Raw genomic sequence first — 18,253 nt, 5'->3', positions numbered from 1 at the left:
TGTGTCTGCTTACCTGCACGGTGTCAAAGCTTTTTTTTTTTTGCCATATACACCCATTCCGCTTTTATTCCTCGGGTGTCCGCATTCGACCGACAGTGTCCCTTTTTTTAAATGTATTTGTGTACCTTCTTGTCGACCGCCACCTGAAGGAGCGTTGACGCCGAGAGAGCCGGGGATTTCTACATTTCTTCTGCCCGTCCACCCATCTACCCCTCCCCAGAAAGAAGTCAGCCGCCACCACCCATCACGCAGAGACGAAACGTGGTGGTTATTTTTTGGGGGGCGGGGGAGGGTGGGGGGCTGGGAAAGATCCCGCGTTGTCGATAGAGGGGGAGGGGGCACTGCTGACTCTGCCGGTATGACGCTGGGATGGAATAAATCGGAATTAAGACGGTGTCCAGTATTGGTATGTACAGCCCTGACCCCCCCTCCCCCTCCTCAACGTCCCTTTCCCTGTTTGTGCATGCAGTGTGTGTGTGTGTGTGTGTGTGTGTGTATATATATATATATATATATATATATATATATATATATATATATATATATATATATATATACATATATATATATATATATATATATATATATATATATATTATATGGCTCATGGCGCGTTTGGCATGCTACATTACCCCCCACGCGCGGGCATTTGACGAGAGACAGCACGAGAACCCCAGCCCCCACCTGAACGTGTGGGGCGATGGGTGAGTGAAGGGTGCAGACATGAGATGGCGCTAATTGTGAGACCGGCTAAGGTGCCTGTGGGGGCTTGGGGGTGGGCATCCGTCACGGGGTGGGAGGTCTCGTTAAATCCCGCACACGTTTTGCGTCCATCAACCTCCCTTGCCTCCTTCACCCCTGAACACATCCTATATAGGGAAATGGGGCTGGAGTGGGGGCGAGAATTGTGGAGCCAAGGTCTGTAGCGGCCCCTTCACCAGAAGTCATGACCCCCCCTTCAACCCCCACCCATTTGACAACCGGCTGTGCGCGCGTGTATGTGTGTTCGCGTGTGTGCATGTGCACTCCTTGATCCGCCCCCGTGCACCCCCTGATTTATTCGTGCATGCATCCGAGCCAGCGCTCTTGCCCGCACCGAACGATAAAATATTGATTTTCTGCTTCTCCCCTATCCCTTTTTTCCCCTCCTTCATATTTCTCGCTCTTCGCCGTCGTCGTTCCGCGGCAGAAGGGGACGCGAGGAGGGCCGCCACGGAGCCATGCCGCGGACCGCAACGTGGGCATCCCGCCCTGCTCCGGAGAGCACCGTCCAGCCCTGAGGAGAATTGAATAGGAGCGCCAGAGCAAAGGTGGGGGACACCCCCGGGGCCCAAGGAACAGCAGAAATATTACATCACAGCAACGTCTCTTCTTCGCCACCCGGAATTTTTCGTGCCAGCAAGAAAAAAAAATACTGTGGGTTGGATTTTTTTTTGGTTCATTTTTCATAATTGCGCTGGAGCTGTCGCTACGGGAACCGGCTCCAGCTCCTGCTTGGAGGAGGCATTGCCATTTGCCACCGATATAGATTGATCCATTTTTTGGCATTCTTGAGTTTGCTCGCGACTGGTCGCCGCGGGCCTGTGGCCCCCCTGCATCCTGAGACCACCAAGCAAGCCCTGGCTATGAAGAGGTCGCGCAGTTTTGCCCGAGCCGTGTGATTTCTACCCACACATACCCCGGCAGGCGCACGCATATAGCGTCTCATCCGATTTATTGGCGCCCTTGCGCTGGGCTGCGACGCCGAAACGAGACGGACCCCAAGAGCCACCCTCCCAGGCCGCCGCTGTCCGCGCTCCAGCCTGGGGATGCGAGCCAAGGGCGGCAGAGACTGCAGGCGCACACCATGCTCGCTCCCTTAACGCTACAGGATCCAGGTACTGCGGCTGCGACCCCAGGTGAGCCCGCGTCCCGCCAGCGCCTCCACCGCGCTGGCCTGCCTCCCCAAATACCTGTAGACTAGGTGTGGTGTATGTGACATGACACATCTGTTTCGTTAGTACAGACCACATTATCATTCAGTATGTGTGGGGTTGGGAGGGAGGGGGAAACAACTGTGCTGGGGAATCTGTCAATCTGTTGCTTCCTTCCAGATGCGGGAAGTGGAAGGTTGGCAGGGTGATGAGGCGGGGAGGGGGGCCCTCTACTTCGTGGTGGTGGTGGTGGTGTGGGGCAGCATGGGACCTTGCGCCTTCTTCTGGCGGGGAGTGGGTGAGGCCTATCTTCTGAAGTCACGCTGGGCCCGGGTGGGAGGGCGACGTCGCCTTCTCATCTCCGGATTTGGTACACTGGCAGGTGTGTCATGTGTGTGGCCATCTATTTTTAATTGTGCAACGCTCCAGGGAGCTAAAGAGGATATGTGTTACCTCCAGTGGTCGCTCCTCCTTACCCGAGGATGAGAGCCCGCACGCGCCACTACTCGTCACCCCCACATTCTACCAGAGCAGGGAAAGAGTCAGTGGGTGTACCCCAACCTCCGTGTTGCATTCTGACCAAGACCCTTACCGGACCGGATATAGGATCTTGAGCAAACCAACATGCCACAGTGGTGTGTATAGTTGCACACACACACACATAGCAAAGCACACTGATACATTCTCACTGATACACAACATGAGTCATGACATGCACACAGGAAAATACACTCACGCACAGCACAACGACACACTGCGGTGGTGCCATCACTAATGAAACAGAGAGAGGAACGCACAAGCTTACACTGATGCGCAATAGTGCACAAGATACCAAACAAACTGGGAAATACCAACACACACTTGTGATGAACATTATCAAACATATAGATACCATACAAACTGGGAAATACCAACACACACCTGTGATGAACATTATCAAACATATAGATACCATACAAACTGGGAAATACCAACACACACGTGTGATGAACATTATCAAACATATAGATACCATACAAACTGGGAAATACCAACACACACTTGTGATGAACATTATCAAACATATAGATGAAAGCATTCCCCGTACCTTGGTGTACGTATTGATTTAAACACAAGGACAACCACTTTCACACGCAACACACAGTGTGTCTGTGGGTAATCTATGACATCTGGGGTTTCTTTTCCATACGCATCTTTGTCTATCAAGGGGTTGTTGGTAGGAGCTCCAGTGATTTTCTTTCAGTTTATCGACATGTGTGGTTATGCGTGTAGCGTATGTAATTTGTGTGTACACAACAGCACACGCAGGAAACACACATATATGCCCCACAAACACCGCACATTGAAATACGTAATCACACACCACACCAGGATTCACAAACAGAGGGGAAGTGCACTGAAATCATGCATAGACGCCCACCGTTGAAAACACATTCACAAATGACCATATGGACGAGAAAAACGCACTCACACACCAAACGAGATGCAAAACACACTAACACAAACACATACACTCATATATGCTGAGAAAAACAAACTTGCAGATCACATACCGACTTCCAAAGTTAACCGGCATGTGTGACACAACAGACAGAGAAAAACACACACATGCAACACACATTAATACACACAGCTGCGAAAAACAAGACTACACAACGACATATTAAAAGACACTGATAAATGCACACTGAAATCCCACACTCTTGAACAAACACAAATGAATTCCATTCACGTTTCAGATGCAGGCACAAGCCCATTGCTTTAACACTCTCACACCAACACACAGCAGAGGTGCACTCTATGAATGAGACACACAACAAGGGAAGCACTCCTCATAGGCCACATGCACTGACAAACGACAGTAACTTATACCATGTCACACAAATAGAGAACATCACACTCACATACCACATGCACACAAACAGCAGTTGCACATATAACACACAACCTTTTTTAAATGTTTTAGCTAATGCAGAACTTTTCACATACACATCTTAAAAACATAAGAAAACATTTGCTGCAAAAAGAATAGAATAGATAACATACTGTTATAGTTAAAAGAAACAGACGAACATCATTCAAATACTTTTTGACTATGGATGGACCAGATACGAAATAAGGCTAGTTGCAAATGTACTAAGACCATGTTCCAACAATAGAACCAAAACCGTTCACTTTTAATATACACATTGCGTAGCCTTATAAACGTACAATGAAAGAATACTCACACGTGCACAGATGCTCACATTATCAGTTCACATCAGGGCGCACAGAAGAAGGTAAACTCAAACATCCCCTATTGACACAGAAAAGGACACTGGCACACTACACACTGGCATACACTCAGAAAAGGGCAACTACATACACACCACTGCTATCCTTTCTCTCGTACTCCCCCCGAGCCCACCCACACACATGGCAGAGATATCTATTTACCTGAAGCTATTGACTGCACATATATATGACTCGCCGAAGAAATTCAAGACAGCATCCTAACGGCTATTGCAACGATGTGGGTGATGGAAAGAGGAACTGAGATCATTCTGGCTGGGGATCTGAACGCTAAATGCTTGGGGTACATTATCACGGATAACGGCATATTTAGTGAAAAGCAAAGGGAGGGCAAAGGAGGGGCACAGAAAGGGAGGGCAATAAAATTGATTCATTTTTTGGACATGCTTAAACTAAAAATATCTAATGGAAATATAAAAGGTGATGTTCCCCAAAGGAGAAGTAATGGCAGGGCCTCCATATTAGATTATATATGTACGTCCGAGAACATATTCTCCGAGATATTTGAGATGAACTTGACATTCTTATCCCTTGTGCCTCTCCCGAAGCCTTAATGACATGCATTGGCACTACTACTAATCGCTTCTTAGGTAGTATGAAGCCATTTTGTGTGATGGATAAGAGAAAATATATACACCCCTATGAAAACGAGATCAAAGGAAAGAAACGATTACTGCGCCAATCCCTTAGGAACATTGAGCTAATAGAAATGAATGAAGGAGATACGGCCTTCCCAAGGAAAAAGGAAAAGACCAAATATACAAATTGGGTAAGAAGCCATTTAAGATCCCTGAAAATGTGTGCATGACAACGAATATACACGGCCATGAGCAAAAATGAAGCTAAGCACCCATGGAAGATATTTAATAAGAGAGGAGGGCAAGCTAATGAAGCCTTGCTGAATAGTATATCAGGTAATACCTGGGAAAAGCATGTACGGAAAAAATATAAAGCAGATCAATAATCTAAAATGTTGCAGTAATGGGAGCTAAAAATTAACATCTCATATAAAGATATCCTTCAGCTCGTTAAGAAGCTAAAATAATGTAGAACCCCTGGCCCGGGTGGGGTCTGTAATCTGATAATGTTAGGGAATCCAGAAAAATGGGCTGAGATCTTAAAATAGTTATTCGATTATGTGATAAGAGCTGGCCTAATTCCTAAATCCTGGACCCTATTCTACCTGATCCCTGTCCAAAAAGATGGTAGCAGAGATAACCTGAACAATTATCGTCTGCTTTCTTCATTGGATGGTTCAGGTAAAATATTCGCAGGTTGGCTGCTGCGTGAAATAGAAACATGGATTAGTGAAAACAGAATATTAAGTACATTTCAGATAGGGTTCCAAAAGGGTCTATCTTGTAGTCACAGTATTTTGATTATGAATATTCTAATCCATCAGGCTAGCCTTATAGAAACTCCTTCCCTTCATATCCTGTTTGTAGACTTTGCCAGTGCATTTGATACACTCAGTCGGGATAAGCTGTGGGATAAATTGCGAAAGATGGATATGCCTGATCATCTTTTATACGCCTGTCAATTATTATACCAAGATACAATGGCGCAGGTGAGGCTTGGAGGGTCAGGAGATATGTCAGCTCCCATAGAAATTGGAAGAGGAGTGAAACAAGGCTCCTTACTAGCCCTGATATTGTACAATCTGTTTAACGCAGATCTGGATGTACATATTATTGGCAATGATTCCTGTGCTCCCAAAATGGGCAAAGAGAGAATTACCTACTTAGCCTATGCAGATGATCTTGCCATCCTTGACAACACAGTGGTTGGATTAAAAAGAAATTGCTGAAAAACTGATGGAATATGCCAAAAGCAATGACCTCTGTATACATACTGCGAAAACTAAAATTATGAGCTTTGGGACCACAAAAAAGATTTAAAAAAGGGTATTGTTGCCAAAGGGGAATGGATAGAAAGAGTAGATGAATATAAATATCTGGGCTATGAGATAGTAACCAAAAGAAATGAACTTGGCAAGCTAGCATACCGTAGAACAAAGGCCAGTATGTTGAAGAACTTTGTTACGACCCACTTGGGATACAATTTTATTGGGGTAGTCACCTTGTATCGCCAAAAGCTGGAGGTGGCGGTATCGTATGCAATGGAGTGTTCCTATCTGAATTTAGATGGATGGGCCGACGGGCTGGAAGGGTTGATAAGGCCTAGACTGTTGGGCCTGTCTATGCCTACCCCTAGACAAGCCATTTGTATACAGCTGGGACTAACCTCTCTTAGCACGCTAATCAAATTAAAAAGAGGAATGATGTTACCAAGGATAATGTTAGCAGAAGGTGATACTGTCCTGGAATTAATAAAAAAGGCGATCCAAGAAGATTCTTGTAAAAGCCTGAGGAGGTTCAAAGACTTGAACGAGACATTCTTCAAGGAATTTGATTGGATGCCGGTCTGGGTGGAGGGATTGGGGGTGCTAAGAGTTGAATTGAAGAAGAAAGCTGTAAACTGGGATTGGGGGTACAATCATGACCATGTAAGTAGGCTAAAGTCTTTGGAGAATTATGTGAAAGTTTGTTTTACCTATAGATGCCCCAAAAAAAAAAAAAAAAAAAAAAAAATATATATATATATATATATATATATATATATATATATATATTTCTCTTCCTGGATCCTAGGTTTTGTAGGATATTTATGCAGATAAGATTTAATAAACTGCTGGTCTTAGAAGTATCAGGTATTTATTTATTAAATGTATAGAGCGCGCAAACAGCCCGGGGACATCGAGGCACTGTTACAAGTAAATGACTTACTTACATGAGGCATACATCATACAGAAAAGGGTAAAACATTGACATGTGGCAATCATTATAGAAGTATTGGATACATATAGCTTCAGCCAAATGGGATTAGGTGAATAGAAGTGTTTTGATGGCTTTGCGCAAGGCTAGGTGGGGGGTTTCTGCTCTAAGGTGTGGTGGAAGGGCATTCCATTGCAGGGCTGTAATGAATGGGAAGCTCAAGCCCCCTGCTCTGGCTCATTTTATTTTGGGTATTGTGAGGGGATTGGCACAGGGTGTCCTGGTTGGTCTGGCGGATGCTGATCTGTGTATTCTTTGAATAAGGTATGGGGGGGGGGCTGTGTAATTGACACATTTGTGGGTAAGAGCCATGGTTTTAAACAGGACACACTTTTTAATGGGTAGCAAGTGGGCCTGTTTACTGGCAGCAGATACATGGTCCCTTCTGGGAATGCCAATGGCTGCATACTGAATAGTTTGGAGCTTCTCCATGTTCTTTACTGTCGTGCCCGCAAAGAGGGCATTGCAGTAGTCTCAATTATCCTTGGGCAGGGAGGGTCTGGCTGCATTAAGCAGCTTGGCGTGGCATGCTGAAGCAGACGCAATGGGCTAACCTGCCTAGTCATTCAGAGCTTGGAATCTAGGTAAACTCCTTGGGTTTTTACTGTTTGATTGACTGTGATTTTGATGTTGTCAATCGTGAAATAGAGGAATTGGTTGTCAAGCTTCTTTAAGGTTTCAGTGGAGCCTATAAGGAGAAGTTCAATCAAGGTAAATGGTTGAATATTCCCAAAGAGAAGAGAACGAGCAGACTATGTTAAGGATCCTATAGAACTTGAATCTCTTAGGCATGTACAACCTGGATGCCCCTTTATGCAAAATTGTTACCATCATTACTACAGGCAATTGGCAGAGGGTTTCCAAGAAATACTGGGTGAAACGTTTTGGCTAAATGGATTAAGCAGACAGAGTTTGGGAAGAGCAATAGCATTTTGAGAAGGAGATACTGGCTAATAAAATGCTGTTAGGTAGGTATACTTTTGGGAAAGATAGGATTGTTTGATTCTTCTAAAAGACATCTAGATGTGATGGATACCACTAAGACCTTAAGTTACTACACAGTATGTAAATGATGAATTTTAGTATTATGAAATATGTAATATATAGATTAATTGAAATGAAAACGTTTTTATAATATTTATTTATGTGAAAAGTTCAATGAACTAAAACACATAAAAAAACAAATGAACACCCAATCAGCACATGACAAACTAAAACCCACATAAACACATTAAGCACAAAATGACACACACACAGAGACAGTCTCACATGACACAAACCAAAAAAGAGCCATCATGCAGTACAAACTCACACACAAAGAAAATATCATGATAACTCCGCACACTGAAAACCCAAACCATGCACCACACACTGGCACATGAAAACAGAAAAGCAGTCAGAAACGAACCCAAAAACGGGAACGTCACACAGGCAGACCACAACGGCACACAGAAAGAAATCATACATACATTAGAAAATAACTTGTATGCACCACACTGACACACATATAAAAGAGCACACCGAAAAACTGACGCGAACAGAAAACTGCACACTCACAATCAGGGCTTGAACAAAAATAGTAGCTCATGCAGACAAAAGACTATTTCAATTAACAGCCACACTTTTACTAAGATGCTTCCTTCAAATGCTGTTAGTGGTTTATTATATGAACGGGGCACACCCAGCAGAACCAACTTAAGCCAAGGGCATGTGTCATTGCAGCCCTGCAAGGACCTGTTGCTGCCATTGTATGCCACATTTAGCATGACATTCAATTATAGCCATTATGTACTAAGTGCACCTATATTTCATGGTACTGTTATCCTATCCCAAAGGGTAGCCACACCAATGCAGAGGCTTCCCCATTGTCCTCATTTAGCCCCATCGGCTAAGTGTAGTCAAATTGTGCAATGTACAGCCTGACATGTCAGGTACTGCTATTGTATCCCAAGTGCAGCCTGGAATGCCAGCCAGTGCCAGCCAATGCAGTGTCACAATATGCAAGGTGCAGCCTTCCATATACAGTTGCTGGCATCATTGGCAAGCAAAGCTGCAAATGGCAAAATATTGTCACCCGTAACGAGTTAATGTGTCATATGCATGTTATAGTTGCCTTGTGTACTCGTCAGCCTCGTGATCACAGTGGATGCCACCATTTGCCAAGCCCAGCCTCAAACCCCCAATGATTGCCAACATAGTCCACCCAGAGCCCTACATGCCATCCAACACTAGTAAATGCTTCGTCTGCATGGTGAAGTCACCAGACGTAATGTGCAGACTTACAGTCCTAGTGGCTGCCATCATACGCCAACCACAGCCTCACATGCCCCTGTAAAGGCAAGCAACACAAGCTAATGCTTTAGATGTGCAGTACAGACATAATATGTATTGTGCAGCATCACAACCTCTGTTGCTGCCACCCTATGCCAAGAACGCTCTAAAAGGTCCCTGCAATGCTCTCGGCGCCAGTTAATGCTTCATGTTCCTGGGATAGCCACCCTATGTACTGTTTAGCCTCACACCCCAGTGGTTGCAATCACGTGCGAACAGAGCCTCAAATGCCCCAGTAAAGCCATCCAACACCAGTTCATGCTTTATGTGCATGATATATTCACAAAATGTACTCTGCAGCCTCACAGTCCAAATGAGTTCCACAATTTGTCAACCACAATCTCATTTCTCAACTAACCCACACACCTGCCTCAGCTTTTTCCTCATATGTATGCTCGCTCTCTGTAACCTAAGGAACTATATATACCTACTTTTTGTTCTATGTTTTGCTCCTAATGTACCAGGTTCTCTGTAAACCCACGAACTTCGCACACCGTTTATATGTCTCATCTCTGTAACTAAGTAACTTACATACCCATGTAACAGCGCCGCGATGCCCACAGGGTTCCATGTGATATTTTCGCTGCAAAAATATCGCGATGCAAAAATATCGCCATATTTTTGCGGCGAAAATAACACAGGGGATATATACACAGGGGAAAATAACACAACTGCAGTGGACACCCCCGCAACCCCCGCATCGTTTTGTGCGGGGGACACCCCCGCAATCCCCGCACCTAAAATTTTCGACACCAAAAATATCGCCTATGGCCGTTCCCGACGACCATATGTACTGAGATATTTTTGGTAGCGAAAATATTATCTGATACCGCCCACGGGCTGTTTGTGCGCTATACAAATAAAAAAATAAATACAAAATAAATATTCCCCAGTAATGCCATTTACCAAAAGTTAATATGCTTCATATGCATGGTTTAGTCACCACTTGTGTTATGTAGCCCTTCACGAGCAGTGGCTGCCATTATATGACAAGCAGTGCCTCAAATGCCCCAGTGTTTCTATCCAATGCCATTATTGATTTTATTGATTTTAATTTTAACATTTGTGTAATGCCCACGCCCACAGGTATCACAGCGTCTGTACAGGGTAATACCAGAGTAATAACAGAATGCAAACGTTACAGATCATTTTGCTAGTAGGAAGTTGCGCAGGCAAAGTAGGAGGCAATTCACATGCATGTTATATTCATCATTCATCATTTTCAGCCTTGCAACCTTAGTGGGTGCCATCAAATGTCAAGTACAAACTCAAACACTCTAGTAATGCCATCCGACACCAGTTAATTGAATCTTTCATATGCATGGTAGTCCAGTCATTATATGTAATGTGTCACGTGCCTGACACCTACAGTGACTGCTATCATGTGGCGAGCTAGACCTTAAATGCCCCAGTAATGCCATCCGACACCAGTTAATGCATCATGTGCATGGAATAGTCGACATATGGTCTTTGTGCCCATGCAGCTCCAGCTGCTGCCATCACATGCCAAGCGCAGCCACCAGTGCTCCACTAATGGAAGCTAATGCATCATAAGCATAAGTCATCACCATACAGAATGTGCAGACTCAAATGTCCCACTACTGAGGTCAATTTCCAGTTAATACTTTTAATGGTTGCTATAGTGACCAGATGTAGTGTGTGGTCTCGCAGATACATTTGCTGCCACCATATCAAACGCACACACCAGGGACACTTTCTATTCAATTGTACCTGCAGTCCCTTCTCAAACACATTATGTTCCACCTTCAGTAACAGGGGGCCTGCAAAATATCCTTGGTTGCCAGCCAGGCCAGTTGCCACCCTCATCTATTCTCAAATGCAGGAGGTCAGTAAAGCCCCCGCGGAAATGCTCCAGGTTGGAATCGGAGTTTCCACCCATTGTCCCTTAGCCAGTCCCAAAGCAACCAACAGGAGGCTCATAATGGCTGGTGAATGGAGAGGGGGCAGAGACCTCTGAAAGTAAACTTGGATCTCATAAGAGCCCCTAGGTTCAACATCACCTCTGCTTTTTCTGCTACAGAAGCTTCCAGAAGTAGCAGTTGGTACCCCTGGTGACCCTGAAATGGCATCTCTGAAATAGACCTTTGCACAAATACAGGGAAAAACCTACTCACAAATCACACTTTAACACAAGCAGAGAAAAGTGCACCCAAACAGTACCAACGTGCAACACATACACAGAAAGTAAAGTCACACACTAAAACAAAGAGATAAAGGCACATTCACACTACATGCATCTGCACACAGCCAAACACCCATGAAATCACGCCTGCATGTAAACACTATACACATGTGCACACACACACACACACACACCTACCCACACCAACACACAGAAATCCACTCTAGACTACCCTGACACACACTGATGAATGCCCACACGCACTATTTACATGGAGCAGGTATGGCAAAATGACCATGCTCTGCAAGAATACAGGGATGAGTAGTCGTACTCAGCCCCACACAAGTACTAAAACCAGCAGTGCTGCCGATCATAAAGGTGAAGCAGGCATAGCTCGACAAGTATACCTCCTTCACCTTTTGTGGTAACATGGGTCGAGGGAAGTTACACTCTTTAAGAGAGTTGTGAGCTAGCAAATAAGAATCCAAGCTACAATAGTACAGGGGTACCAAAATAAAAGACCAAGGTCCTATAAAAATAGAAGACTTTAATTAGCCAAAAAAAATCAAAAACACTATGATCCATCCCTGTAAGAGAAGAAACATAATATGCACTCTTTAAGATGAAAGAGGCACTCTGGGTCTGAAGACAGGGGTAGACGAGCAAGGTTTTCAGCAGCAATGTTCAAGTTCAATTAAGATGTCTTTAAAAAGGTAAGGATTGGGGCCCTTTAAGGCATGCCAGGGGGACAGCACAACTACAAATACAATTGTGGCTTGTTCTTGAGGCTCAACAACATTGCGACAGGATTCTGGGTGTTTTTCCTCAGTGCAAGACAACAGAGAGACAGGTTTTGGTAGGCTTCACAATGGGTCAAGCTTGCATGCTGGATATTATGGCCACCATGGAGTGGATTTGGCATCAAGACGTGCCAGAACCATTGGTTACAGCATGTCGAGTCAGCATTTGAGATGTAGAAAGTCGATGGCTTCCACTGGGTCGAGTCAGTGGTCAAGCCGATCATGACGATTGAGTCATTGTTGAGATAGACAAGATGATTGCTTCCATCAAGATGGATCGACATGCAGTTTACAGTGGCCAATAGTCTGTAGAGAGACAAAGGTAGACTTATGGTCTTGCAGCAGCAGAAATAACTTTAACCCAGCTGTAAGTAGATTGAGGTGGGAGACAGAGACCAAGACTGTTACTTGATTTCTTGGTTGCTGGGGGACCAGTCCTTGTCACTGATAAGGGGAGCCTTTGTTCTGTCCATTCCAAGCCACAAGGGTTGCCAGATAGCACATGCAAGATCTGTCACCTCCAGTGAGCAGGATCTTGGTTCCAGTGTCCAGGCTGCAGATCGCTTGACAACACAAAAGTTCACCCCAAATGTCCTTCTATGATGGGGGAGGTAGAGCTTTTCTACCTTACTGGCGCCTTTACCTTCACCTCTTTGACAGAAACCTTAGGCAGACTATACCCTTTTAGAAATCCAGGCAAAATCCTTCCTCTTCTGAAGACCCAAGGGGGAAGCAATACAAAGGGATATTTACCCCATTATATGGTCAATCTGTCACAGAGGAATGAGCAATTTCAAGCAATTTCTAAGTGTCCATTCCTTGCTGCTGTGATCAGTGTATTTTCCTGTTGATGTCAGGACCAGAGTGCTTTGTCTGCTGGAAGTGGAGCATGGCGGAGGAAGTTTGGAAGTCCTGGGAGATTCCAGGATGGTTGGGTCATTCTCTGGATTTGTACTCCTCTGCTGGATACTCTGACTCCACCCTCTCTCCTAGCTGCTTTACATCAAAACGTCCCTAGTAATTACCACCCTGGTGTGACTGCAATCTTACTGGCAGAGCCTATTCTTTGAAGCTCAGAGCTTCTCCCGACCCCCGGGGAAGATTCAGCCCTCCTCGAAGGTGACAAGTCTATACACGAGACACCAACTGCTTTGATGGAGTTGAGCCCAAATGGCATGTTTTGGGTAGAACCGAGTCCCAGACAGTGAATACACAGAAGGCCCTGACAGAACAGTCACAAGGAACCAACCTAAGTACAAAATGACACCAAAGGGTTTTGCCAAGTATACTTGTAGATTTCCAGAGGCTATCATGTCAAACCTAAAAATGGCTCATATGTAAATATTAATCTGCCACCAGGCTTTGGGAGCCCACAATTATAACATTTCGATCAGGTCTGCCCACTGTTAAGGGAAAATTCTGAGTGTTGGAATGTTGAGTTCCATCAGTCGATTTGCAGAATTGTACATGTTAGTCTGTAACTGCCATGTTACCCATCTACAAGGCAGCTGCTGAACTGTGTCAGTATTCAGGCTCAGCAGAGTAACATGCTTGCATTTTAATTTTCAGCATGCAGCATCTATGAGAGTGATCTTGATTAGCAGAGCTCATTTTCAGAGGCAGAATTACCAGCATCATTTTCTGATAACAAATCAAAAAAGGTCAGACCAGTCCACTCTCACAGGTGGAATGCTGTCATAGCAGGGTTCTCCTATTCCAGTCCATGAAAACCAAATGCACTCTATTTTTTCAAGCTATTCCCACAAAATGTGCCGGAATACAGATAATCTAGATGGGAGATATTTACATTGTTAGTGGTTATTTTGAAAACCTGAAGTGGGTGGTGCTCTGAAGGACCGCAACTGAAGACAGTTGACAAAGAGAATATCAAATAGGAAACACACTAAAACATCACAAAAAGCACAAACACACACCAACATACACCACACAGATAGAATGGCACTGTTTTGACAAATACACGTATAATTATGGTCACAAAGCATAATCTCCCAATACACACGCACACACAGATAAACGTGTTCACAGGAAATCACAGTTGTGGTCTGTACACTGACACACGAACACACAAAGACAAACATACTTGCAAATCAAACACTGGAGCACACATAGGGAAAATGACATTCTTACAATACACATACAGACGCACAGCTGTGCAAGACCTGACACCACCAGAAACACGGCAAGCTGAACACACGTCACACAGCTGCACACGTGTTGGCATACACATAAATGCAGAAAAAAGAATATTCACTGAGAAACACATGCTCCCACATGACATATGGAAGAACACACAGTAAAAAGCAGTCACACGTGCCAAACTGACTGACACTCCTGCACGCACCTGCGCATACACACACACACACACACACTCATGATACAATCACAGAGGAAAAAATATACAATAGATACTGAACGCACTGAGGGAAATGAACGCTGACACACCACACCTTGACCGACATATGTTAGCCACTATTTATACTGCACCCAACAACACTTGTTTTCCTACAGTGCCTGGCCCTGTGACATCGCCTTGGTGTTCTCAGTCCTTAGTTTGTGAAAAGGAAATGTAGGGTTGTGGAGGAGGAAACAGAGATTAGACAGTAAAACAAACAAGTTCACAGGGCAAACAATTGGGAAGAAGCGATGGCATACGATTGTGGTTGTGGGGATGCATGTTTCTTAACTGTGGTTAGTTATCTGTATGCATGAGAGGAGGTCTCATAAATAGGCATCTTGATACACAAAAAAGCACAGCCATACTCCATCACACACAAAAATTGAGAAAAGAAAAACGCACATCACACACTGAAAACACAAGGTTATGCACCCTACACATCAAACAGAAACAGAAAAGGGATAATCACACAACACTTGCAGACAAAAGACATTCAGAAGCACATTCCCTGCATGCAGGAAAAGGCGCGCACACACACACACACACACGCATAGACAGAAAAGCATACCAAACATTGGCACAAACAACCCACAACATACTAACACAAGCACAGATAAATATGCTGGAATCGTGATACACTAGGCACATTCAGAAAAGTACAATCAACAACACACAATAATACACACATTTAAAAGATCTCTCATGCATGCCCCTTCAACACACATCAAGGGAAATTACACTCTGAAGGAGGCAAAATCACAGAGAAAATCACATTCACAAACTACACAACATAAATAGAGCAAATCCCATTCATCCGTCATACTTGTCTACACAGAAAAAAAGCACGCTCACGAACCACATACCCTGAAACACACCGAGAAAAGAAATTTCGAAATTAATTCTAACATAGATGAAGAAAAGCACACATTAATGCTGATCAATAACTATGCACATACATGACTGCCTTTCAACATTGCCACAGGCTAGTGAGGAGCAGATCTGTTTCTCGCTGTCATTTATATTTTTATTAGTTGAAAAGGTCTTTTACAGGGTGGAGTGGGAGTTTTTCTGGGTGATAATGTTGAGAAAGCACTTCCCTGATCACTTTCTGACCTTGACAAGGGAATCCTATGCTGGTCTCATGGCCTCAGTTATGTAAAAGTGCCTGCCATTTTGCGGTAACTAAGACACATGGCTAAGATACTCGTTTAATACTTTTGCTAGACTGTTAAATGCTGTCTCTGTAATTCCAACATTCAAAATACCAGGAGTTCTGAAACCTTTTACCACATAATCTATGGATGACATAGTGGTTTATATCTAAAACCCCAATCTGATTTGGGGAGTCACATTATAAATTCAGCACCATCTTATGTTATAAGTTAAACATTGGGGAAAAAAGCAATGTCCAAATTGGAATACTCCAGCCTATAAGAGCCGGCCGTGATAAGTGTGACTTAGCTTAGAATGACATTATGTTTGGACATGGACAGAACTGATAGTATTAACTTTGAGAAAAAATTTGGAGAAGTCAATAATCTTTTAAAACAGTGGGGTCTTTCCCATTGAGTATGTTGGGTGTGAAGGATTCAGTAAAGGTGACTCATTTTCAAACCTTTCTGTACTTCTTTAAAGTACTTGCAGTTTTTCTCACAAAAGTACACATTTATCTATTAAATACATACATTTCCACAGTTGTAAAGAATAAAAAATGTCCAAACAATGTCAACAGTTTTAGACGAATGAGAGTGTCTTGTTGCCCATCTTTCAATATTGCAACTGGGCATCCTTAATTATAAGGTTAAAGGATTATTTATCTAAAGGTCAGAGATCAAAGGATATCCTGGAATTAAACAATTTAGGTCCAATCATGAGGGGATGCTAAATATAGAGATCTTGTGTCTTTAAAAAAGGTACACCTTACAAGCTTACAATTATATTAGTGACACTGGGAGCAGACGTGTTGAGTATTTCACTTACCACAATTGGTTTATTACACCTTTATATTGCATAATCCTGGGTTACCTGGTTTTGTTGTTGTTGAATGAAGCCACTAAATTGGACCTCTACTCAGGTGCAAATAAGCTAACAATAAGCTAACTAACATTTTGAGTAGTGGGTACTCCTACCTTTTATTCTGCTGGCTCCGAAGTTAGGGCTAGATAAGAATTTCTTTTGAAATATCTGGAATTAATGGCTATCTTGCATAAAAGCAAAATATCTTTCACAGTTCATACATTTAAAAACGAAAAGAGATCACATGATGTTAATAGGGTCCTTTTTGACTTAGATTGGAGAGGTGTTTTGAGGGTGCATTTGTACTTAGGAGTAGATATGGGTTTACGTTTGATTCGACAGAAAGTCATTGGATGGCTTTATTGGACACCAGTTAAGATGTTTAAATTGGGGTTACGATCAAGTGAATAATGTTGGTGTTGTAACAATAATAGAGGTGCTCTTTTACATTTACTGTGGGAATGCCTGAGAGTACAATTGTTTTGGAGAGAGGTTATTGATAGGATTGATTTGATCTTTGGTATACACTTGCAAAGATCCGCTGTTAACATAATTTTACTCTCACATAAAGAAAGGTGTGTGCGCACTAGAAAACATTCTTGCTGGATTGATAGGGTTATTATGGTAGCTATTAAGCTTATCCTCAGGATTTGGAAAACGAGGAAAAAGCCTAGTATTGAAGAGTGTTTGTCGGAGTTGCAGGTTTTATCACAGTATGATAAGATTTCTTTGAAAAATAGAGATAAAGAAGAGGATTACATGATGTTATGGGGTCCTTTTCTGGCTCTTTATGATTGAGGTGGTGATGGAATTGTAAATATAACAGAAATGACTGCCCCCCCTTTTTTTTTTCTTTTTTCTCTTTCTTCTTTCTCTTTTTCCCTTTTTTCCTCTTCCTGTTTGTGTTGTCCTTTGTACTTGTATATGTGTATTTGTTGTATGTTCCTTGAATTCATTGGATATACTTATTATGCTAGAATGCGCAAAATATGATATTTACAATGTACTGTAATTTTGATTATTACTGCTTAGTATGAGACGTTGTGTACTTTTTATGAAAATGTTGTTTATTGGAAACGTATTAAAATGTTTCTGGAAAAAAAAAAATAAGAACAGAGGTGATGGCTGAAGTGTTTAGAATTCATCCTAACCTCTGGCATCGCTATTGGCAACCTCACAGAACATCTTTCTTCAGCCTACAAAGCCGTTGATGAACGGGGAAAGACCTTATGCAAAAAAGACCTGGTCCTACCTCAACAGGAACAGTCTAGTCTAGCCAGAACTGCTTGGTCATATCTCTTCTGCACGAGACTAAAAGCAGCCCCAGATGTGTTTCCACCTCATTTGGCGTCATCAGTGAGGTGTACCTTGGGCCGAGGCCCAGCAGGCTCGGGACCTCATCTGGGCATACTCATCCCACTTAGGGTGACTTTAACAAAAGAGTTGGTGGCTGGAAGGTGTAGAATTATTCTTTATCTCTGGCATCGCTATGGGCAACCCCCAGACCA

The 18,253-nt window shown here is 43.3% G+C and overlaps 1 protein-coding gene across 3 annotated transcripts in view; it reads left to right on the top strand.

The window, feature by feature from the left end:
- The first annotated feature begins 319 nt into the window (after positions 1–319).
- Positions 320–18,253, top strand: part of GRIN2B (glutamate ionotropic receptor NMDA type subunit 2B) — a 1,810,086-nt gene continuing 1,792,152 nt past the window's right edge. Inside the window, exons 1-2 of one of the 3 annotated variants that reach the window (XM_069652716.1) lie at positions 320–406; positions 1,190–1,898. The gene's annotated coding sequence lies outside the window, so the exon portion shown is untranslated. Of the gene's footprint in view, positions 407–824; positions 919–978; positions 1,899–18,253 lie in introns of those variants that run through there. The other 2 variants (XM_069652718.1, XM_069652717.1) reach the window with 2 other exon arrangements.

Source organism: Ambystoma mexicanum, chromosome 3p, assembly GCF_040938575.1.
Source record: "Ambystoma mexicanum isolate Mex_15411 chromosome 3p, UKY_AmexF1_1, whole genome shotgun sequence".
Taxonomy (NCBI): Eukaryota; Metazoa; Chordata; class Amphibia; order Caudata; family Ambystomatidae; genus Ambystoma; species Ambystoma mexicanum.
The sequence above is the reverse complement of the archived record's forward strand: the minus strand, read 5'-3'. Positions and strand labels throughout refer to the sequence as shown.